This window comes from Heloderma suspectum, chromosome 3, assembly GCF_057233095.1.
Source record: "Heloderma suspectum isolate Gila_16-S chromosome 3, 16-S_ref, whole genome shotgun sequence".
In the NCBI taxonomy this organism is placed as follows: Eukaryota; Metazoa; Chordata; class Lepidosauria; order Squamata; family Helodermatidae; genus Heloderma; species Heloderma suspectum.
In genome coordinates this window covers 227,859,549-227,884,476 of record NC_139460.1, presented here as the reverse complement: position 1 = coordinate 227,884,476, position 24,928 = coordinate 227,859,549, and the positions used below count along the sequence as shown (strand labels likewise).

General features: G+C 41.8%; 1 protein-coding gene across 2 annotated transcripts in view; it reads right to left on the bottom strand.

Annotated features, from left to right (window-relative positions):
- LOC146350858 (heparan sulfate glucosamine 3-O-sulfotransferase 1-like) overlaps positions 1-23,682 on the bottom strand; it is a 108,373-nt gene extending 84,691 nt beyond the window's left edge. Inside the window, exon 1 of one of the 2 annotated variants that reach the window (XM_084845909.1) lies at positions 23,062-23,682. The gene's annotated coding sequence lies outside the window, so the exon portion shown is untranslated. The remainder of the gene's footprint in view (positions 1-23,061) is intronic. The other variant, XM_084845908.1, reaches the window with a different exon arrangement.
- Between the last annotated feature and the right edge of the window lie 1,246 nt (positions 23,683-24,928).

The following is a 24,928-nucleotide window of genomic DNA, read 5'->3' as shown; positions in this document are numbered from 1 at the left end:
GATGGGACAGAGTTATGAACGAACACAGCTAAAAGTGACATTTATTTATTTAAAACATTTGTATCCTGCCTATATCATTAAGAACTCAGGGTGGCATACAGATAAAATCAATTTAAACAGTATGAAACAATGAATAATTTAAAGAGCTAAAAGCATATTAAGCCATTACACAAGCTAATACCAATTAGAAAATCTAAAACAATAAAACAGTTAAAACAGTGTGCAACTTTAGGAAGTTCAATTAGCCCTCAAAGGCTATGCTGGATCAGACCAAGGGTTCATCTAGTCCAGCATCCTCTTTCCCACAGGGGTCAAACAGATGCCGTTGGGAAGCCCACAATGACGACATGAGGGCAACAGCCCTCTCCTACGGTTGTTTCCCAGCAACTGGTATTCGGAGGTATGCTGCCTCTGACCCTGGAGGTAGAATAAAGCCATCATGACAAGTAGCAATTGATATCCTTCTCCTCAAGGGATATTTTGCCTCTTTTCTGAACTCAGTGAAATTAGTTGACTAAACAGGAAGGCATATAAACCACGCAATTAAGTTTTTAGCCCCCTCAACTAATTTAAGTAAATCTTGAGGAGGTACTTACTAGCAGCATTCTATCTATTCTGTGAACTGTAACATATTGTGTTGAATGTTTACCTTTACTGTCCTAAAGCTAGGTACGACAATTGTAACACATACTGTGGATTTCTTTTGCCAGTCCCTTCATATTCCTCTTCTGGTCATTTCTAATACCTTCCATTAAGCGCCAATTTCATTTTTAATCTTTGCCCTGAGAGCCATTGCATATTAAATGACATCTCACAGCTATTAGCCTGAACCGAAGTTCTTTAATTCAAAATGTGACTGTGTTGTTCCTTCTAATTTAGTATAATATGCAAATCTGGAAGCCTTCCTTTCAATACCACAAGCCTAGCACCATAAAAAATAGAAAAAACTTTCCCTGTTCAACTACAGTGGTATCTTCCTCTCTAACTAAACAGAATTTATTGATCCTGTTTTCAGCCACTACGCTTCCTTTTCTTAGGTTTGATATATACCTTTTAAAAATCTCCCTGGATGTCTACACTTCACAGATTAACCAGGATATCTATATTTAAAGCACCAAAACTTCTCACGGTTCTTCCATCTGAAACCTCAAATTCTGTCTCAAAATAAATTAAGAATATTCTGTCAGTTAGGCCAGATATCTTAGCTAGGAAGGACATCTGCAAGGCACAGCAGTAAATTAGAGCAATCAACAGAAATTATGTCAGAACTGATCCAAGAGGTCATTCCACAGGTCATATGATTGCAGGCAAAGCAGGAACTGAGTAAGTTAAGGGGGAAAGAGAGCACTGCTATGGCTAGAGCTCAGTTCAGGAAGCAGCAGAACGAAGGGCCAGAAGAATGCTGGATAGTACAATAAGACAGTGCAATCCTATGCATGTCAGTGGAACTTAGCCCTAGGAAAGTGTGTATAGGATTGCGGTCTAAATGAAATACTTACAGCAGAAAGGCCCAGTGAAGGCCCAGAAGAAAGCAGAGAGAGAGAGACAGGAGGGGTGATGCACAAACTATGGCTCGTTGTGGCCAGACTTTGAAGAAAATCCAGAAGCGGCAAACTACTTGCTGGTTTTGCAGAAGCAACAAGGTGCAAGGAATCACTAAGTCCTTTATGGAGTAGACCCTCTTAATGCAACCTACAAGCACCAGTGTGAAATCACTGATAACAACAGAGCTCATGTCATGAAAATGTGAGATTCATACATAAACCCTACCATTTCTTAGATACCATATCAGAAGGTAAAGTACTATTTTCAGCATGGAATAGTCTCAGGACTAGACTGGTAGTACTTCTGAGCTGATAGCCCAAGAATTAATTGCATTCCAGCAGATATGACAGAACTAAAAATAAGGAATGTCACATCCTTTCAAGATTCACAACTACCTTCCTTGATAGAACAGAATTATGAAATACTTGCATTGCTTCAGATAAGCAAAATTTGTAATTGGCTAGTCCAAGTTGTGCTTATGCCACCATATTCTGTAAGCATATGACAAAACCGCAACAGGATAGAGGGGTAGGAGTTCCAAATGTAACGTTGGATTTCGGCCTCTACCATGTGAAAGTTAGTTTTGATATTCCCAGAGGTATTTCATTTCATTTATTATATTTCTATTCCACCCCATAGCCGAAGCTATCTGGGTGGTTCACAAAAATTAAAAAACCCCATTAAAATACATTATATAAAGTATGAATGAGACTGCCGTGGCTGCTGGAGAACTCCACTAGACTGCCTTCAGTTTAGCATCCCAGGGCAACACTGTACTTTTACATTTTAGCAAGAATATGTTTTAGCTCAGGTTAACTTTAAAAAAAAAACAATAGTTCAACTGAATTTCAAGGAGGGAGTTAGTGAATAACTTAAATATGTTACACATCTGTATTTTATTTTAAATGCTTTTACTGCATTTCTGGGTAATACATGATAGAGTTAATTCAAAATGTACCCCACTGGGCAAAATAAAGCCATGCTAGATGTTTTTGCATCCCCATTGGTTTTCATTTGATTAAAGGAAACTGCTTCATTATAGGAGCAAAGTAGAACAATTCCCTATAGGATCAAAGGACAATTTTACAAGTGCATTGCCATGCAAGTATGAGAAAGGTGCAATATCATTTCCTACACACATAGTAATCAAAATTGGACTTTATTGATGTTTCGATTAGCGTTAGAATGACTGGCTTATCTAGAAAAGATTCAGAATGCAGGGGTCTCTTACAAAGAGAAAAGCAATTCCTGTATTCTAATTATTTCTCCCCTGCCCTATTTTCCTCAATGCAAGAGTATAAAGTTTTTACTATCAATTACATATCATTAAATTATCTCTACTACAGATGTGCTAACCAGATATGAATATAGCAAGCAATTATTCAAATGACTGTATTGGATTCAACTGAGTTTATTCGATTACATTGGATGTGGCATCACTAAGATGACATCCAGGTACTTGGAGTTTATCCTGAAGCACAATGAATTGGGCCTTCCACCTGGACTTTACATGATGATGATGATGATGATGGCGGCAGTGGAGTACCAAAAATAACTCCCCTGTTTCATGGCTTGTCAGATCCTTTAGACATGCAAAAGGCTATACGTTATATAGCAATTTTATTAATTTGTAGTAGGGCAGATAGAGGAAGAAGGCAAACTACAGTTGCCAATTTTTCTGTAATGCCCAAAGTAACAAGATTAATCCCATGAAAAAGCCACTTCACAACACAATATGGCACAATATCACAAGTTTGATACTAGCCTACGTATGCTGCCTGTTCTTCCAAACTGTGGGGGAAATGCACATCTAACAAGCTATCTAATCTCCACAGAAGTTTGGAAAGTTTAAATCCAATGAATTAGGCCCAATTAACAAAGATGTCAACTGTCTGTGAAATGCTAAAAACCTGGTTCACACTTGTGCTCATCATTTCCTTAGCGCAACATCAATTCCTTGCATGTGTGAAGAATGGGCCATAGATATAACTTTCATATTTTTGATTAATAATTGTATTAATCACCCTTCCACCTAACAGTTAGTTGAGGGGATATATAGAAATCACCAAAATAAATAAATAGATCTCATGCGTTGTAAAATCAAAGAGCTAAAACAACTTTCAATAAGCAACATTAATTTAAAAGAGAGTTACTACTAAACACCATTAAAGGTTTGATAGAACAGCACTATCTCCTCTGCCTGTATGCACCAAAACAAAGAAGGAGCCGATCTAACCTCCCTAGGGTGCAGCTACAGGAAAAAGGCCTGACTTGAGTCGCTCTCCCGCACCACCCCCTTCCTAGGCTCTCTAGGTGGTGGGATATATAGCAGGGACTCCAATGATCATTGCAAATTATGGGCATATAATTTCCTATATAATTATGGGCATATAATCTCCTCACATAGGAGGAGATGGACATTCAGATTAGGGACATGCGAATCAGCAAAACTCGAGCTTGCCAAAGTTCTCCAGATTTACGTATTTTCATGTCTATTTTTCCCAAATGTACACATCAGTTGTGTACATCTTTGAAATGTACACATTGTTCTCCCACAGTGTATGTGCACATTTTTCAAATGTACATATGATGTAGAATGCATTTATTTCAGTCCACGAATCACAGTGCAAGCTCAGAAATATACGAACTTCAACAGCAGATTGCATCGGAGGCAGTGTTCAGCCCAGAAGGTGCAAACCAGGTAAATCTTGATAAAAAACAAACTGAAATGAATTTCTCATAAATGAATTTCTCATGAATTTCTACCTGCTTCAGATAGCCTTGCCCCTAACCATTTAGGGCTTTATAGATAAGAACCAGCTCCTTGAATTGTGCTTGGAAACAACCTGGAAGCCAGTGAAGTTGTTCCAAGACCAGTGTTATACACAAGTCTGGCCACTGAGTTTTGCACTAGCTGTAGTTTCCAAATACTTTTCCTGAGCCATGCCATGCAGAGTGTGCTACAGTAATCTATATGAGAAGTTACTAAGGTATATTTCAACTCAAACACAATACATTTAAATAAGTCAGCTAATTGCTAGTCATCAAGGTACTGACAAACCTGCATCTGTGAACCACCTCCTAGAAATAAACAAGGAAAGCAAATTCACTTGCAAGGAGGTAGAAGATCACCAGGGTGGTGGAGGAAGCAAGGATTACAGCTTCTGAGTCCTAGTCATACCAAAACTAAAAAAGGTAAGTATATATATTTAAAATATAGGCAATAACTCTGGGAGCCTCCAGTTTCAAAGTTATATATACACATAAATAACTAGAATAAGAAAGGACTGCCATGAGATTCAGAACTAGCTAATCTATCCAGAATAGAGAAGACCAGCATGTCTCACTGAAATTAATGAGACAATAGCATCTGCATTGGCAGTGAAGTTTCATCATTCTAATAAAACTATCACTTCATATTTCACTTATGAAGAGAACAGATGTACTTGTTCAATATTACTAGGATAATTTAAACATATACTCTAGCTTTAGGCATGAAAACCTGATATCCCAAAACATCTTCTATGATTCAGGTGCTTTAAAATGTGAAAGCTTTGCTGAAGTCAGTTTTTAATGCAAGTTTACAGTGTTTCTATTTTTTTGTCATGATATTTTTGAACAAAATATGATACACATTATGAATACTGAGGAACTGCTGGCAATTCCAAATCAGTGGAAGCAAACGCAGGAACACAGCATGCTAGAGTTCTACAACCAGTCTTATATCCCAAACCCATCAGGTTTCCAGTACAGTTGAAGTTAATTCTTCAGTTTATACTAAGTGTATAAACATAACACATACAAACCCTACAAATTTCCAAGGGCACCTGCCTAGAGATGTACAATTTCTGAAAATGCTGAGGCCATGGAAAAAAACAAAAATTTCTGGGTTTTTTTTTGAGGGGGGGGATGGAAAGTTTGGGGAATTTTTTTTTTTAAATACTTTTTTTAAAGCACTCTTTACAGATCTAAAGTCACTTTGTTGCTTTAAGACAGCCTTCCCCAACCTAGTACCCTCCAAATATTTTGGACTTCAGCTCCCATCAGCCTCAGGCAGCATGGCCAATGGTCAGAAATGCTGGGCACGGTAGTTCAAAACCTCCGGAGGGCTCCCGGTTGGGGCGGGGGGCTGCTTAAGGAACATAAAGCAGCCTTTCTGTTCCTGAAGTTAAGTATAATTTATAATTTTACATAATTTTATAATTTGCTCACAAAATTATCATTATATTTTAAAACATTTAGAAGTAAACTCAGATAGTAAATTTGTAATTTTCTGAATAGAGTACAACTATTGTACTCTATTCAGTACAATAGAGCCAGTGTGGCGTAGTGGCTAGAGTGTTGGACTGGGAGCTGGGAGATCCGGGTTCTAGTCCCCACTCAGCCATGGAAGCTCACTGGGTGACTTTGGGCCAGTCACAGACTCTCAGCCCAACCTACCTCACAGGGTTGTTGTTGTGAGGATAATAGGGAGAGGAGGAGGATCATGTAAGCCGCCTTGGGTTCCTTGCAAGAGGAAAAAAGGCGGGATATAAATGCAATAAATAAATAAATAAATAAATAAATAAACTACATTAAATGACTGCTACAACATCAAAAACACAGGATTCTATAGAACAAAACCTAAACTGTCAAGAATACACAGTTACTGTCAAGAATGCACAATAGTGACTCTACTCACATGTTGGGAAACTGAGCGTAAATGTCTATCAGTAAAATATACTTTAGATCAATAATTTTAACAAGGAATGAAAGAAATAACTATGCTGGGAATCGTACAGACAGGATTAAAAAACCATTTTTCCCCATGGCTTCATTATTTCCAGACATTTTACAGTTTTTTAAAATCACTGGGGGGGGGGGGGAGTAAAGGCTGGATAAAAATATATACTTTGTCTTAAATTCTAAAAGAAAATACTTCATAATCCAAAGATGTTCAATTTTTTTAAAAAAGCAAAAATGATCCTCGGAAAAAAAGGGGGACCCCCCATCTTTTATGTTTTTTTCCAGGCCTTCACACCTCTATACCCACCAGTGCCCTGCAGGTGAGCCCCTGACCCCCTAATGCTTCTTAAGTTTGCAACTGCCAGCTTGCTCATCCTTTCCCCTCTGGGCAAGAAAGGTCAAGTGACTGATGGCAGTGAGAAGTAGGTGGAATGGCTGTGCTCACCAGCTCTCTCCCTGGAAAGAAAACAGGCTACATTAGTGAAAAGGAGCAGGAGCAATGGCAGCAAGGAGAAGGTAGGCTCATTGGGATGAGGGGAAAAGACACTAGGATCGTGTTGCCTGAGGTTCCCCCCCCCAAACTGGAGACAGTTCTCACATGCTTCCCCACTACTACTTGTTTTCTCCCCCTCTTCTAGATTAATCCACTGATTCTCTGTTAACTTTTCATATGTTCTTATATGTGGGGAGTAAATGGTGATGGCAGAATACATAATTCAGTAAGATTCCTGTGCTTCTTACGAATGGTTATGACTGGGTGAGAACCATCAGAACTCCTATTACGTTTCCACTCAACTTCCTCTTCCCTCAAATATAAAAGTGAACTTGTCTTCCTGCCCACCCCCCCTCCAGTTCTCATTACTTTGCTCAGTAAGAGTTACATATGATTTTTCTCATAATTTCTTTTCTTTTCTAATATCTTCAAAAATATGCACACATGTTCTCAAAGTGGAAGCTTTAGTGAGGCAGTGCTGAGCTACATTGATCTTTTACTCTTCTAGGCACAGCAAGAGAGGTGCAAACAGACCACTGATTCATTCGCCTTCAACCTTGACAATTTTATAGGCTTCTCAGTGTTGACAGGTGGCACTTGCATTAGGAAATATGCAATGAAATGTTATCATCACCTATGCCTTATAATGAACTGCTCAAATGCTGGCTATTTGCTATATATCATATAAGAAATATTACTACATGACACCTTACTTGCGCAATATCCATACATACAGTGGAACTGCTGCTGCAGCTCTTAAACAACTAGGTCAAACAACTGTTGAAATGATTTATTACAACTTACATATCACCATTCATATACGAAGAACAGGTCGCTGCCCCAAGGGGATTTGGCAGTTTGGCTTTAAAGACTGACGAAGGAAGAAGATTAGTTTGAATGCTGAACATCAGCAGCCTTGTAGAAGATACATTTTGTGCTTTCCCTATGACAGCCTATTGCCAAGGACCAAGATTTAACAAATACAATGGCCACAGGGACTGTGGTGCTGTGCTCTGGCAAAGGTGATGAGCAGCTAGTCTTCTTTGGAATGTTGACATTGCAGAGTTGGGTGGGATCATCTGAGCAATGATCCACCACCTCCTTCCCCGTTCCGAAATTGGGAAGAGGGCTGTGGGGTGTTTGGGAGCTGTATGGTGAAAGTGCCTGATAAGCCTTCACCACACAGGGCCAAACCAGCAACCCTCCCCATCCTCATTGGTATTTCCTGCCCTGGCTCATAAAAGGGGGTTGGAGAAGCATTGGACACTTCAGCTTGAATGTAAAAGCAGAGTGAATGTTTAGGAAGAGGTGCCCAAGAGTGCACACTTCCCCCAAGGCTTTCCCTTGGGCTTCCGTGATAGTTTCTCTCTTGGGATAAACTAGGTGGACGGAGCATTGGGCATTGCTGTTCAAAGGTGTTCCATGAACCTTCAGGAAGCAGCACCCACCAGCACAGTCTCTTCCCCAAAGCTGGCCTTTCCCTTGGGAAATGCTTGTGGAGGGAAAGCTGGCACTTGCAATTTTGGGGTTGGCCAGCAAGGCTGCCCCAAAATTGTTGACACCTGTCAAGAGCACAGATACCAAAACCCAGGCATAAATAACTATGACTTTCATGCACACCTAAACACCTCTGCTAAAACAAAAAAACAAAACAAAAAACACCATCAGAATGAAAGCAGCAGCATTTATTTTTATCAAATGGAGCATTGTCAAGATGCTTTCATATGGTTTTGGGAAATATACTTTTCTAGTTTGGCAAAATAAAGATCAGAGTCTGGCGCTTGCTTTGTTCTACACTGCTAGGGATGTTTCATTTCAGACTTGATTGCCATTGCCGACAACCCCACAGTCATTTCTCCCAAATTCGGAATGTTTCAACGTTCCAAAGAGATTTGTCTGCTGTTAAGAACAAACACACAAATGGTCTTTGTTCTCCCCAAAGGAGAACCTATGCACTAGTTTCCAGACATTTAAACAAAATGATCTTGATATGAAGAATCCAATATCCTCTCGTAGCTTATTCATGAAGAGATTTTACAGACTTGGAGAAATGAATCCTCGAACAATAATACTTTGGCCAATATGGTTGTCTATCACTTAAAAACAAGTATACAATGAGGAAGTAATAAGAGAGCTCAAGAGGAAAATAGTTGTTAAAAGGACACACACACACACATATATATATATTCTCCCCATTATAAAGAAATCAGACTGAGGCTTGCACGTTCTTAAGTCTGTCTTCTTCAATGCAGCACCCACAGACACCTTCCTCAGAGTCCTCCAAGTAGGAGCTCTTGTCCCTACCAACTAAAACAAGTAATGAAAAACATTACACCAGGTGGCTGGGAATGCTGCAAAGGGAAGCACTAGCTTCTGGCCACCCACACCGTCATTTTCACAGAATGTTTCTAGACGTCCACATGTGGACGGTGGCTGGAGACCAGCACTACCGTTTGCAGCAAATCCAGCTACCAGATGTAAAAAAGAGAGGGAAAGAAAGGGAACCTGCTGCTTGATAGGTGGTGGGGGGGAGGGGTCTAGGAAGGGCAGCAGGGGGAGGCCTGGAGAGCAACTTTCAGGGACAAAAAGAAGGGTGGGACAAGTGTGTGTGTGTGTGTGTGTTTTGAGTATGAGATGAATGAATAGGATCTGTGTGTATATGGATGGGTGGGGCTGTTAGGGGGGTGAAGAACAGAGATTTGTGGCAGGTGATCCTGGGTGAGAGAGAGCAGGCGTGTGTATTTGGGTGGTATTCTTGCGGTGTGTGGGAGAAAGACTGGGGAGAACAGTAAAATGTCAGGCGGCAAAATGTCTTGGGCCTGTCCAGGATGGGTTGGCTGGCACATTACTTGTCAGTGAACCTCACCAGTTTGCCTTCTGTGAAATGTGTATTCTGTGGTGCCATTTGGGGTCAAATATGTGGTTTGGCATTTGGGGCTCAGCCAACTCTGTGCCTTTTACTGAGTGTCTTGGGCAAGTTACTTGTCCTTTGTGACTAGCCAGACCCTCACAGCAGCCATCATTTGGTGGTGCCCACCACCATTTCCCATATTTCCAGATGTGCCCATGGTCTCCTGTTGCATCTCCTGTTTAACCAATACAAAGACTACCTTATTCATGATGGTGTTGCACAAAATCATGTAATGACAATGGAGCTAAAGGAGGACGAGCAGATTTCAGAGAAACTGAATGCATTCTTTTAATTTGTCTTCATTGCGGAAGATATAGGATAGATACCTGTGCCTGAACTGATGTTTTCAGGAAGGGCATTTGTGGAACTGGGGCAAACAGTGGTGACAAAAGATTAAATTCTCAACCTTATTGATAAATTGAAAGCAAATAAATCACCAGGCCCAGATGGTATCTATCCTAGAGTTCTCAAAAAACTCAAATATGAATTGTTGATTTTCTAACCAAAATATGCAAAATGGCCCTAAAATCAGCCTCTATACCAGAGGACTGGAAGACGGCCAATGTAACACCAATTTTTAAAAAGAGATCCAGGGGGGATTTGGAAATTACAGGCTGGGTAGCTTGACATCTGTTCCAGGTTAAATGGCTGAAAGTGTTATTAAAGATAAAATTAGTAAGCATACAGAAGGACAAGCCCTGCTGAAAAAGTACCAACATGGCTTCCACAAAGGTAAGTTCTGTCTTACTAACCTTTTAGAGTTCTCTGAGAGTGTCAATAGATATGTAGACAGGGGTGATCCGGTAGACACTGTTTACCTGAACTTCCAAAAGGCTTTTGACAAAATCCCTCACCAAAGACTCCTGAGCAAACTTAGCAGTCATGGAATAAGAAGAGAGGTCCTCTTATGGATCAGTAACCCACTGAAGAACAGAAAGCAGAGAGTAGGAATAAATGGTTTATTTTCCCAATGGAGGGAAGTAAACAGTGAGGTCCCACAGGGATCTGTATTAGAACCAATGCTTTTCAACTTGTTCATAAATGATTTGGAATTAGGAATGAGTGGTAAATTGGCCAAGTTTGCTGATGACACTAAAGTATTTAGGGTGGTTAAAACAAAAAGGGATTATGAGGAGCTCCAAAAGGATCTCTCCAAACTTGGAGAACAGGCATCCAAATGGTAAATGCAGTTCAATGTAAACAAGTGTAAAGTGATGCATGTTGGGGCAAAAAATAAATAAATCCCAACTTCAAGTATAAACTGATGGAATCTGAGCTAGCGGTGACCAACCAAGAAAGAGATCTTGGGGTTGTGGTGGACAGCTCAGTGAAAATGTTGACCAAGAGTGTGGCTGCTGTAAAAAAGACAAACTCCATGTTAGGCATAATTAGAAAAGGAATTGAGAATAAAACTGCCAATATCATGCTGCCTTTATACAAATCTATGGTGCAACCACACTCAGAATGCTGTGTACAGTTCGGGTCACCACACCTAAAAAAGATATTGTATAGCTGAAAAAAGTGCAGAAAAGGGCAACTAAAATGATCAAGGAGCTGGAGCATCTCCCCTATGAGAGAAGGTTACAACAGCTGGGATTATTTAGTTTGGAAAAAAGGAGGGTAAGGGGAGACACGATAGAGGTGTACAAAATTATGCATGGTGTGAAGAATGCGGATAGGGAGACATTTTTCTCCCTTCCTCACAATACTAGAACCCAGCGTCATCCCATGAAGCTGATTGGTGGGAGATTCAGGACAGACAAATGGAAGGACTTCTTCACACAGTGCATAGTTAAACTATGGAATTCGCCACCAATTTGGAGGGCTTTAAAAGGGGGTTAGATACATTCCTGGAGGAGAAGGCTATCAATGGCTACTAGTCCTGATGGCTATGTACTACCTCTAGTATAAGAACCAGTGAGCCTATGTACACCAGTTGCTGGGGAACATGGGCAGAAGGGTGCTGTTGCACTTGTGTCCTACTTGTGCTTTCCTAGCTGACAGCTGGTTGGCCACTGGGTGAGCAGAATGCTGGACTAGATGGATCCTCGGTCTGATCCAGCATGGCTGTTCTTATTATCTTAACGGCCCCCTTTCTTGGGTGAGAGGGTTCCTCAGGTATGAATGAAAAAGTTACCAGGAGAAATGTGTAGTAAAGGCCAAATAATAGGGAAAACCAAAGTGTGTGTACATGCAAAGCTGACCAAGGAATGTGAACAACAAGATGCAGTTGATCAGTGGACTTTGGAAGAAGGCAATGGACAAAGGAATGTCCAAGATAAACCTGAAGGGAAGGTCGGATGAGTGCCAGCAGGTAAAGTGGCTGTCAAAGACCTCTGAGGGAAGGTGATGTCCTTTAGCATCAATAAGATGAGCCCAATTTATGTGCAACTAGGACACGTAGTCAACAGGCATGTTTGTCCACACGGCATAAAGGCTTGGAAAAAGGGAGTATTTATGATACCCCCAAATCAGCAAAATTTTTAAGGAAGACTGGAACAGCAAAGAAGCAGCTGCTTGCAGCTCACCTCCTGCTTCTGGGTATACAGCCTGATTGGCTATCAGGCTGTTGCTCTAACATGGATAACTATCTGAAAGAATGTGGAAAGTGTGAATGGATTAAACTAAACCGCATTCTATCTAAATAAAGGTGCTCTAGAAATTGCATTTGGGTTTTGAGTCTCACTAATCCCAGCTAACAGTGGTACTCCAACTTGGAATGCCCTGTCCCAAGAGGATGCATCAACCTTAGTATCATCTTGGTGCAGGACTACGACCTATTTGCTCACTGGGTATTCATGACAGGTCAGCTCTGCTGCAGATTGATGAATTTGTTTATCAGAGTTTTTTTTAATATTACAAAATAATAAATTTACTGTTATATGTTTTAATGGTGTCATTATGTGCCCTGGGATATATTTTTTCTGAAGGGTGGGATTTAAATAGAAATAAATAAATACTCATTCTGCTGTGAGCAGTAAAAAGCTGTTCCCTTCCTTTCTCTACTTAAGATATTAAAAGCATGTGTGTGTATGTGTGTGTGTACACATGTGTGCTACAAAGTTCACTGACAATTTCACCCTACTGAAAATATTAACTGGAATATATAACTGTGAGGATCGCACCTAAGCTCAGAGTGAACAGGGAATTCTGAGGGGGATGGCAGATGACATCATAGTCCCTGGTAATGAAAAAAATAACACACATACACACACAGTCATTTAAACTAATTTCAATGGGAGTTACGTAATAGTCCTAAACATATGCAAATAATATTTCTCTTATGTAGCGTGTATGCTGTTAGTCAGCACTTAGTATTAATAAAACCCCATTTCCACTGAGTATACAATTTATGAAAGATGATATTACAGCTGTAAAGTTAATCTCGGAAATAAAAAAGACAACAGTCCCTGCCTGAGTGTATAGAATAAAGGCTCCCTCACCACTGCTCAAAGTTCACTGCTTTTTTCCTAGGGCCTCAGAGTAGGAACTGGCTGAGACTATTCTGTCTCACCAACTGTCATACAAAAGTCTATCAAAGTGGTAAGCCTCTTTCAGCATCACTCTGTGAAGGGAAGGCTGAGAGCAGCTGCAGTAAGTACATTTTTTAAAAACAGCAATGGGGAGAAAACAACAGCAATGCTTGGAAACCTTGCTATAGCTAAGAAAATAATTTCATGGAAGTCAGAAGAAAGCTTACTTTGCAAAAGTTAATACTGTAGAACACATCAACTGAAATTTGTGCTAACCAACTTCTACACTACTAAAAAAAATGGCAAAACAGAAAGTTCCAGAATACTCTGGTTTTCTTCCTACCACTCTCCAATGTTGTGCCATAAACTTATGTCTCATTATACATTGATCTATGTTAAGAACGTTGGCTTGGATCCAAATATTCTACTGTGCAAGTAGCAGTGACTGCCAATTTCCTTCATCTTCAGCTACCCTTGTCCCACTAAGACTGGTTCCAGAGAGTAAAGGCACTATTCAAAGAAGCTTTTCTGGGACCCAGAAGGCTACTTAAGAGGTGGAATCAGTGGCCTCCCCTTTACATAAATAGCAGTAATTTCTGCTCATGCCGTGGGATCTTTGTAAGCAAGCAATTTATCATCATCTTCATGAATTTTCTCTCCCGTTTTCCACTTCTAAATTTATACTCAAAATTGCTAACATCAATAGCAAAACCATGATAAGAATAATCAAACTGAAAAACAATTTAGCAAGGTACAAAGGAGCAAATACAACTGTTAATACCAATGAGAACTAACAACAAATTCAGGTTCCAGGAGTAGACAACTCAAAAGCTTACTTACACAACAGGGTCTTCAGCCAGTGATGATAAAATCCGGAGAGGAGTGCCAAGCATTCTTCCAGGGAAGGGCATTCCATAGTTTTGGTGCCACAACTGAGAAGGCATACTCTGGCCAACATGACTTCAAATGGTAGTGGACATGAAGAACCTGTACTGGCTTTAGCATTACACTAATGGGGAAACCATGGAGATTGAGTACCTAACTCTGGAAGATCAGCATAGAGACTTAGAAACCCGGTCTTATGTTTTGAAAGCCACCAATTTTGTATTACTATGATTACACTTTTATCCTGTCTTCCTTCAAGGGGTGTACACGTGGTATTCCCCACCAACCCACATTTAAAACTACCTTGTGAAGTACGTAGGGCTGAGAAAAAGCGCAACTGTCCCAAGGTCACACAGGGTGCTTCCAGATGAGGCTTTTATCATGCCATCACCCTGCCTCATTCACAGAATTTTACAGGGGGCCCAGATGACGACATCTTCTACTTGTAACCTTCCCATGCTTTCCCACTGTTTCTTCTATTAAGGAAAACAAGATGTAATAGCTGCACAATGCCTTCTTACTATTGGTGCTAGAACCCCTTAATCCGAAGAACCCCCACTGAGCTTTATAGCTCAATGAGGATTTGAGCCTGGGTCTCCCTGATCCAACACTCTATCCACTAACACCACAGTAGATCTCCATTTAAAAGTATTACACAGGCAGTTCTCTATGAGTTCAAGCACCATTAAGAGAATATCATTGGAAACTCTCTCTCTCTCTCTCTCTCTCTCTATATATATATATATATATATATATTTACAGTGGTTTGTTTTTATTACCTCTAAGTTCTCTCTGAATGAATATGTCATATGTCTCCAGAATCATTTAATTTCTGAAGCTAGTTCCGCTGCATAGTTCAGCAAATTGTATAAGAACCTAAGATTGAAGGGACAGAAAACTTTCCTTCCGTGAACTTCTTTAAGTTAACTTATCTTAGGATCCAAGCCCGATTTTGGGTGATTTCCCCTTCTGCTACAGCCCCCTCCCCACACACCATCCGGTGTTGTTCAGGAGGCGGCCCAACCATCCAGAGAGGTTGTCGTGGGACACAGTTGGCTGCAAGGGGGAAGGAGTGGATGAGAACCTTTCCTTCCATGAACTTCCTTTAGGGCGCAATCCTATGCATGTTTAAAAAGAAAAAAGTCCTACAACTCCCTACAAATTTGGGAGTTGGAGGACTTTTTTTTTTTGTATAAACGTGCATTGGATTGCATCCTAAATTAGCTTATCTTAGGATCTAAGCCATTAGGTTCTTTTCCTGTTTTTCCAGATACAATGGATCTTGAATATATCACTCGGATCCTTAATCTGCATGGTCAGAATATACAAACATTGCTGAAAAGTGCTATGCATCAAAAATTGCTAGAGTAGAGCCAAAAATCTGGCTTTGGCTGCTGGACTAGTAGAAGAATAACTTGTAAACCAAGGGCTAGAAATACACTTACATAAGCTACTTCCTGCTTGTTCAGGAACAACTTATTTACCTTATGATTGTTCCATGGTTTGTTTTCAAAGCCTGCATATATAGTTTTCAAATCTCTACTACAAGGTATGAAAAACCTATGTTCTTTAATAAATTCTACAAGTTTAGAAAATCTGAATATATAATTTATTTCATATAAATTATTCTGTTTCTACAATTTAGGTTATTTAAGGAATTTCAGCCTTTAAAGACACAGGAATAGGGTGACCAAGAAGAATGAATACAGACAAAGTTACAGGGCTTTGCCATAAAAACCAGGCAACAATAGTCAAGGGCAAAAGTAGCTGTACCAAGTACTAAAGCCCAGCCCAGTCTTACACTTCATGAGACACCTGTCGTTTTCAAGTTGGAACCAACTGGTTTGAAATCATATTGATTCTTTCAAACCCTTTGCATTGTACTTCATAAAAGACTAGTATAATTATTAGGCTGTTTCCATCTTTGTCCAAACACTATACCCTACGGTCTTAAGCTAGAAGGTGCACTTGCCAGAAAACAATCAATTATGGTGGATTATTTCCTACAAAGGGTTGTATCCAATGTTAGTTCTACTTAGAGTAGACCCATTGAAATGAATGGGACTTCAGTTAGACTAACATTGGATACAAGGCTAAATACAAGCAAGCAATTTTTCTACCTTCACCGTTCCGTCTCAACAGATCATGTTGATTTACTTAAACCGTACATAGTGGTGGCAAATCATGGGTTAATTAACCCACAATTTACTGTGGCACATGCTGGGTACATTCTGTGGCCATTTTGAATGTTCATTGGGCTGATCGGGGTGTGCTACATGACATCCAAACCCGGACAACCCACAGTTAACCTAGTAGTTAGGTTACCTGTGAGTTGTTTAATCCATGATTAACCTATAGAGTCTGGGTTCAGATGTCACATACCCCCCCATCCTAACTGGGGGTTAAATATGCAAAAAGGCTGTGGAATGCGCCCAGTGTGAACAGCCCCATTCTCTGCAAATGTTCCAACTCATGTGCAAGCTTGCTGGCCTACAAATGAACACTCTGTATAATTAACATGCTCACATACTTAATCTATTTTGTAAGTGAAGTTTGCTGTAGCAGACAATTTCATTTTGCGTCATGAGTTGAAATGGTTGTTGCAACCTGTAAGATAGTAAGAAAGGCCATCAAAGAATAAATAGCTCAGCTAAGCAAGCCTGAACTGTCAGGTTTGCAGTTTGAAGACAGATGATGCCATCTAGGAAGGCTATGTGCACACAATTCTTAAAGTAGTATGGATGCAGCTGACCCTTGAGAAACATCTTTCTGACATGTTAATCTCTAAACATGCTGGTGTACAATTTATGATGTCAAGCAGCAGTGAATAATATTCAACTCAACAAGCTAAAAAGAGCATGCTCACATCACCACAAATATGGACCAGTAGTCATAAAGTGAATTGTGTGTCATTTACAGTATGCTGAGCAATATTGCAGTCAATTTTGCCCTGCTCAGCTTCTTTTAAACCATATGTCACCAGGAAATACGTAACACTACATTTTTAAGATTTCAAAAGACAAGCACTTCAGCCTGTCACAAGAGTTGAAAAACCAGATGGGACTGTCTTTGACTCACATCATTAAACACTGGGCACACCATGTTACAGAACGGTATTGATATGGATTGAGTAAGAAGAGTAAAGGAAATACATACAAGACTACCTTCTGTCCAGTGTTTTCTGACTAGCACAGAGAAGAAAGAAGAGAAACCACACTAAAAACATTATGCTATTTTCATGATTGATATGATAATTCTGGAAGTTATGAGGCCAGTTTGCATGTAACAACTACCCATAGGTTGTTTAAATCATGGGTAGCTGGGACCACGCAGTAGTGAGCCTCCTGCCACCTCATTGCATTTGCTGCTTCCACCAAATTTCTGCTTCAGTAAACAACCCGTAAATGCCTCATTCCTTGGTTGTGCTCCATAATGTCCTAATCCAGCACTCTGGGTTGTTGAGCGAGAAACAACCCAGAGTTTTAACTCATGGTTTGTTGTTAGGTTAAAACTCTGGGTTGTTTCTCTCTCAACAACCCAGGGTGCCAGGTCTGGATGTTATGGAGCACAATGTTACAGAGCATAATATTATGGAGTACACTGGAGAGCAAGTGTGGTGTAGTGGTTGGACTGGGACTTGGGAGATCCGGGTTCTAGCCCCCATTCAGCTGTGAAGCTCACTGGGTGATTTTGGGCCAGCCTAAACTATCTCAAAGGATTGTTGCATGGATAAAATGGAGAGGAGGAAGACCAAGTAGGCCACCTTGGGTTCCTTGTGAGAGGAAAAAAGTCAGGAGGCAGTACGCTTGCTCTCTGCCACGCAGTCCTGACTACCTATCATTTAAATAACCCATGGGTACTCTTTATGTCTGAACTGGGCCACTGTAACAAAACAGAAAAACAAGAGCTACATAAAGAAGATTTCTACCCCTCTTTATGTACCAGAGATGCACTGCTTGTCTCCATCCACGTTAGCAGCACAGCATATGCCAGTCATATTCCACTTAAGTCACACACTACGTTCCAGTCTATTGTAGGCTCAGTAGCTCCAAAGTTCTCAAACTCTGTTATAGCACATTTCCCCAAAGGCAAGACATTAATGGTTTAATCCTTTCCCAAGTACAACCAAGACAAAACAAAGATGAATCAGCTGCACATATCCTCATCCCAGACACTATGGCAGGAAGATCAGCAAAAAGTGGAAGAAGTGTTTTGAGAAGCAAAAACAAACAAAAAAAACATGAAAGTGTAAACATAGATGGTTTTTCCAAAGTGTTCCAAGCATTTATAAACACCAGAATAAATGGAATAATTCAAAGGGCCAGCCAGGTTACAATTGTTAGAATATGGTGCGGTGAGTGCAGAAATCTCCACTTCGTATTCTCACCCACTTGTGACATACCGAAGAACTGGGTGGCTGCAGAACAAGAAGAAACTTGTGCCTCTGTAGATGATCTACCACAGACTACTTAATGCATTCATTAAGTGCACTATGAGTGAAGTTCCAACTCCGCAAAAATCAGTGACGTCAGGGAAGGGAGATTCTCATTACAACTGACAAGCAAACTACAACACTCACATTGGCTATACCCCATGTGATCTGCCCTATTGCTTCAATGCTCTGAATTGAATCTGTTAATGTTAGAGAGGGCTGACTGTTCGTTTATATATTATTGACAGGAAAATCCATTTCCTCAGCTACTGTGAGGATTGCATCTAGGCTCAAAGGGAGCAGGGAAGCCTGAGGGGGTTCTGTTTATCCTTCCAGACACAATTCCCTTTGCCACCAGACACGCTATTTCCCTAATTATGAGGGACTTCCAGCAGAAGAACCCTGGTTCTGCTTTTCACATGATTCACTATTTAAGTAGATCAGAGGTTCTGAAACTGTAATCTACCTTGGCCTACTGGTACTTCACAAGCACCATTCTAGCGGTCTGCAGAAAGGTTACCAATCAATGTACCTCCAAATAAATGCTGAACCTGACCAGAGGCTAAAGCTGACAAACATTATACCTGACTTCACAGAACTCTGCTCAAAAACAAACATATCCATTGCATCAGAAGTAGAAGACTACCACTGTTAAGAGTTACATATTTACTTTTATTTTTAGAACAAAAAAAGTTTATCAAATGGTCCACTGAGACCCCAGTAATTTTCAAATTTGCGGAGGGGGGGAATTTGGGAACCACTGATCCTGATCTTGCCTCAGGATTTAATATTTTTACAGGTGCTACTCAGAAAGTTTAGGGTAAGCAGTAACTTGAAACCAAATTTCTCAGGGCCAAGTCAAACTGTTTCCTCTAGAGATCAACATTCCAGGATTCAAAAATACATTACAAAGTCCTGGTTCACAGATTTAAAAATCTCCACATGGAGTGGATCTTCAGGACACTATTAAAGGTATTCATAAACATCTAGTTGTTCAAAGCTAGGAATGAGATAGGAATTCTGTATTCTTTTATTTGATCAAGTCATTACAAAGTAACCTACATGCTGGGATAACAGTACAGGTAATAACCAGATTAACTATTTTTTTTTTTTACTGCTACACTTAACGCTGGCCTCAGTCCAGCACCAGTTGTTAACACCTCATTCCCACATACTGGACTGAAAGAGACCAGTTGTATAACACCTCATTCCCACATAGTGGACTGAAAGAGACGCACTTACTTCTTACTTCAAGGAAGGGAGAGATATTGGGTCACACTGTTTGGAATTTTTCTTAAAAAAAAAGAAAAGGGGGAAGTGACGGACTGGGAGCCGGGAGATCCGGGTTCTAGTACCCACTTGGCCATGGAAGCTCACTGGGTGACTTTGGGCCAGTCACAGACTCTCAGCCCAACCTACCTCACAGGGTTGTTGTTGTGAGGATACAACGGTGAGGAGGAGGATAATGTAAGCCGCCTTGAGTTCCTTGCGAGAGGGAGAAAGGCGGGGTATAAATGCAATAAATAAATAAATAAATAAGTCAGAATTCCAGCAATGGCTATGCAAAGCAAGGGAGCCACAACCATAAATAAATAATTAAAAAGTTCAAGCAAAGAACAACGAAATAAATGATGGGACAGTACATGTGTGTGTGGAAGGGGGGGGCGGCAGAGCTGTTTACTGATACTTTTAAAATTAGCACCACTGGATGAACACTCAACAATTGAAATGGCATACCAGTTCACAGAAATTGGGTTAGATCCAGACCAGAGCAGACCCACTGAAATTAATGGGGCTTGTTAGTCATTACTAACTTCTTCCATTGATTTCAATGGGGCTTCTGTAAGCTTGACTAAATCTTGATTCAACCAACTGAGATCACTTATTAAGATTTCAGAACCAGAGTTTACAAAATGGCACAGGACATAGCAGACAGTTGTACTGCTATCACCAGTGGCATCACAGACCACGACCAAGCAATGTATATGAGCTGGAGGAAGAACTGATTTTCCCAGGTACAAAATATAGCACATCCACTGTTGAGGAAATGTAATGTCTCTGCAACAAAAGCAAAACCTTGAGAGGGAATTCTGGATTGTCCTCAATAAGTAGATAATAACTGCATCTTTAATGGAGCTCCCTGAAAAGGCCCTTTGGGGAAACTAGTTGTATTTTAGCCTCTCAGTGAAGTCCAGTTGTAAACAGCTGGAAGCTACCTAGGCAGACACAAATTAAATGTAGGTTTGTTACAATACGATAAACGTTGCAGCCTGCTCCTGTCGACATTTACTGAGTGGTAAGGCCCACTGAATTAAAACAAATTACTTCCAGGAAGGTATAGTAGTTGGCAGGAATCTCATAATTTAATGGGTGGCCTACTGAAATCTGGAAGGATTATACAGCCTATCACATCAAATTCTTTATGTTCATCTTTTCTGGTTCCCTTTCAAAAGTCAGAAATGGCCACATCTGAAGGTGACATATCAGATGGATCATGTTAAAGAACTTTTTCTTCATAAGGTGGCAGGATGGGTTTTGCTGTCAGACCAGGGAACTGGCTGTCATCTTTGGTTCTCAGATAAGGTTGATTTTATAACACAAGGAGAGAATTTTCAGCCTCCTTTTTCGCAGGTCTCCATATAAATACTGGATATTGTGCAGCTGCACAATCGATCATGGGTGGGCACTTCAAGCTTGTGGGCTTTACTTTGTTTTTACTGGCACCCTGAGGTCCACCAGCTGGAACTAGGTGAAAAATACTGGCCCAAGTGGCTAGAATGCTCAGGAATTTGAATTTGGTCTCACAACTGAGCTCACAGTCCTTTCATTTGAAAATCTACTCCTGGCTTTTCTCCAAGCTTTCCTTCATTTAAGCAGCCTAATTTGGGGGGAAGGGGGAGCCATTTTTGTTGTTACTGTTTTTAAATCACTGGGAACCTCAACCCTTGCTGATCTATGGAAAAACACCTAGAGAACAACCAGTAGATCCTGATCTACAGTCTACTCCTGCCCTAGATGTTTTACAGATTGCTCTGTAAAATATGCCAGTATATATTAAAAAAGCTCTGCTAATGTTCAACTCCACTTCTCCCCTCCCGCATATATCTGCATATTGCAAAACCAGTTTTTTATGGAAAACCATATCATAATATACACATAAGATGCCGTCAAAATTCATTCATTTTAGCTCCATCACAAACAAAACTAGCAAGGAATGATTAAAAAACCCCGCAAGGAGTCTGACCTATTAAAATGGAAAGGGTTGAATTGAAGTATGATGTCAAGCTATATGGATCTATAGCAGCTTTATAAGACTTCTGGGAGTGCCTGTAAGTTCTTAGTCATTTTATTTACTAGTGAGCTCGAATGTACATGATTACTCTTTAAAGATTCAAGTGAAATCCAGCACTTATTAACTAAACAGTAGCAGTCATTCTATATTTTAACGCTGAAAAAGATCACTATTTTTAAAGGAACCTATTTAACACTGGCCAATATATTTGAATCAGGGCTTAACAGGGAACATCGCTCAGCTAGAGAAACTGTTCAGCCCTGGACCATGTGAGGCAATAGGAGCATGGTGCATCTGAGCACATCCAGAGTTCCTTTCCCATACCACTGAATCAGCAGCATCAGCCTTCGCATGTCTGGGAGAAGCATCTAGCTCAGGCACATAACTACTACTCAGGCTTGAACCCTGGGGCAGCTCACTTCTTAGAAATTACACAACTGAAGTGAATTCCTGTATTTGGATTAGAAATGACAACTCGTCCTCAAGGCTTGCAATAAATGACTGCAGCTTACTGTAAACTAAATTAGTTACCCTGCAATTGACACCAGCTTAAATGGCATCAGTCTTTTTCCAAGTGGGAAATTTAATTTCAGTGCTTTGGAGATAATGGTAAGGGGAAAGGGAAAAGAGCCAAAGCCAAACCATCATAGCAGAGAATCAATATAAAATGTATCCCCCAGATTCGGAGGACAAAACTCCATGGAGAAGGTGCAGTTGGGATGGGGTGAACTGGTACTCCCATCTTCCTTCAAAAATAATTCCCAGTATGTAAATTAATTAGCAAGCCTTCATTACTCCTGTGTAAGGAAGGGAAAATAACGTCGACCCATTAGCTGTCTGTAATATTTCATAGCTATCCCCCATCGCACCGCCAAGAACCCGCAAGTTTGGGTGGGTTTTTCTTTGGGTGTGTGTGTTTTTAAGTAACGGTGTTTTCCTTGCAGCATCAGCTGAGAGAAGTCGAAACTCAGTATGTAGTCTTAGCTGGCATGGGCATCTTTTAACTATTCCCTCGCTCTGCTGAGGAATTTAACGGGCACAACATCCCCCCCGCCCACACACACACACACACGACCACAATTTACACGTGGACTTATTTCACTCTCGGTGACTAAAGGCACCCCAAACCCTTAGAGCAGCAGTTAGCATTGACCCCCCCCCCAAATGCACGTACCCCCTGCCCAAAATAACCCCCTTGCTTTCCACCTTCTTCCTTCGCTGGGGGGGGGGGGGGGAGAGAATGCTGGTTTCGTTATGCAAGTAATAATAAGGCGAAACAAACCCCCTCCGCAGCGTTCTTATTACCTCCTCAGGAGCCATGGAGAGCGACGGTTCTCCGGTTGCAGGACCTCTGTATCTGGCGGGCTGGCTGGCAGCGAGGTCGGCTGCAGGTGCTTGGGAGCACGCAAGGCTGGCTGGAAGAAGCTCTCTCGCTTCACCCCACCGTGTGACGGCTGAAGGCTGCGGTACAGTCTGCCCCAGATAAATGCATTAACAGCAGCCCCCTCATGATTCATTAATCAGTCCCAGTGACCAGAGCCACAGGAAGGCGGGGGGGGGGGGAGGGAGAGAGAAGAGAGAGCTTGGAGGAAACGCAAGCCCGGTCCCCGCTGGAACTGGAGTTCATTAATGGATTCGTGACTCTGCCATTCCCCCGCCTCAGCGCGCGCGGGCGGGCGGCGGCTGCCCTGCGCGAACCTGGTGGAGCGCGCGCCGAACTCGCCGGGCGCCTCGCGTCGCGTCGCGCGCGTGCCGGAAGGGCGGCTCGCTGGTCGCCTCTCCTTTGCCCCCGCCGTGCGGGGCTGAGAAAGAGGGAGGAGCTTCGGGAAACCTGGGGGCGCGGGCGGGCAGGCGGCTTCCCAGAGACGGGCGTCCCGCGCGCTCGGAAAGGCGGGCGCCCTGCGCTCCCCCGGTCAGCTCCTGGCTGCGCGCGCCGAAAACGGGGGCAGCGCCTTGGTGCACGCGGCGCCAGCCCCTCTCGCACGCGGGCGCGTCCGAGGTTCGCCCAGGACGGGGTGGCTTCCGGGAGAGCCCGACAGAGCAGCTGGGTCGGCAAGGGAGTCCTGGCCGGCGAGAAAGACTTTGCAGCGCCTGTAGAGAAACCCTTGCCTGCTCTTCGCCGTCGTGTAAGCTGGATGCCCCGCGCCGGGGGAAGGGCCTGGATAATGTCCTGACGTAGAGCCTTCTCACACGCGTGACACTAACATCGCAACGATGCCGCGCGTGCCTACTCCGAAGTGAAATCAGTGGGATTTGTTCCCAGGTAAGGGTGCAGCGGATAGGAGCCATAGGATTGCATCGAGAGTTAGCCCTACTTAGAGTAGACCCATTGAAATGAGTGGGATTTAAGTGAGACTGACATTGGAGACAACCCTATGGCCGCAGCCCTTTGGAAGGTGTAACCTCACCGAGAGCGGTGTGACTGACTTGTGAGCAAACATGCTTAGGATTGTATGGGGGTCTTTTACAGCCCCTTCGTCTGAAAGAAGTGCCACTGAGTTCAATAGCTCTTACTCCCGGGCAAATGTATAGGGATAGAAGGTGGAGAAGTCGTTTTGAAAAAGCGCACTGATATTCTGGCCAAGGTCGCATTTGAATTGTAGATGCAGAAGAGGAGGAGGAGGAAATGAGGTGTAGACTCTAAAAAACCAACTCAGGCTTGGTAGTGTTCTGAGCCACCTACTGTTTTGGGGGACAGTAAGTTGGTAGGCAAATGGTATGGGCAAAACTAGGGGGAGATGATTTGCCCACAACTTTTTGAGTGGCCTTGTTAGCCTGCCAGACTTTGTGGCTGCCACCAACCCTTCTCCAGCTTGGGAGGAATGGCACCTTGTTCTGATTCCACTGCATCCCGAATGCCTCCAAACTCTAGTGCAAGGACAGAGATGAGCCACTTGGCAGAATAAACTATTTAGTGCACATTTATTTAGTTGTTTTTATTCTGCCATTTGTCACAAGGATCTTATGACAGCATACTTGGGCTCTCCCCCTTAGCTTCCCATTAAGCCTGGAAGATTGGTTAGGCTGAGCTGTGACATCACCCAGTGAGCTTCAGGATTTGAGCCTGAGTTTCCCCAGGGTAGCTGTCAATTATATCATAGTGGTTCTCAATGTGATGACAAGGGATTATCCCCTTTTTGTCCTCACAACAACCTTCTGAGATAGATTAGAC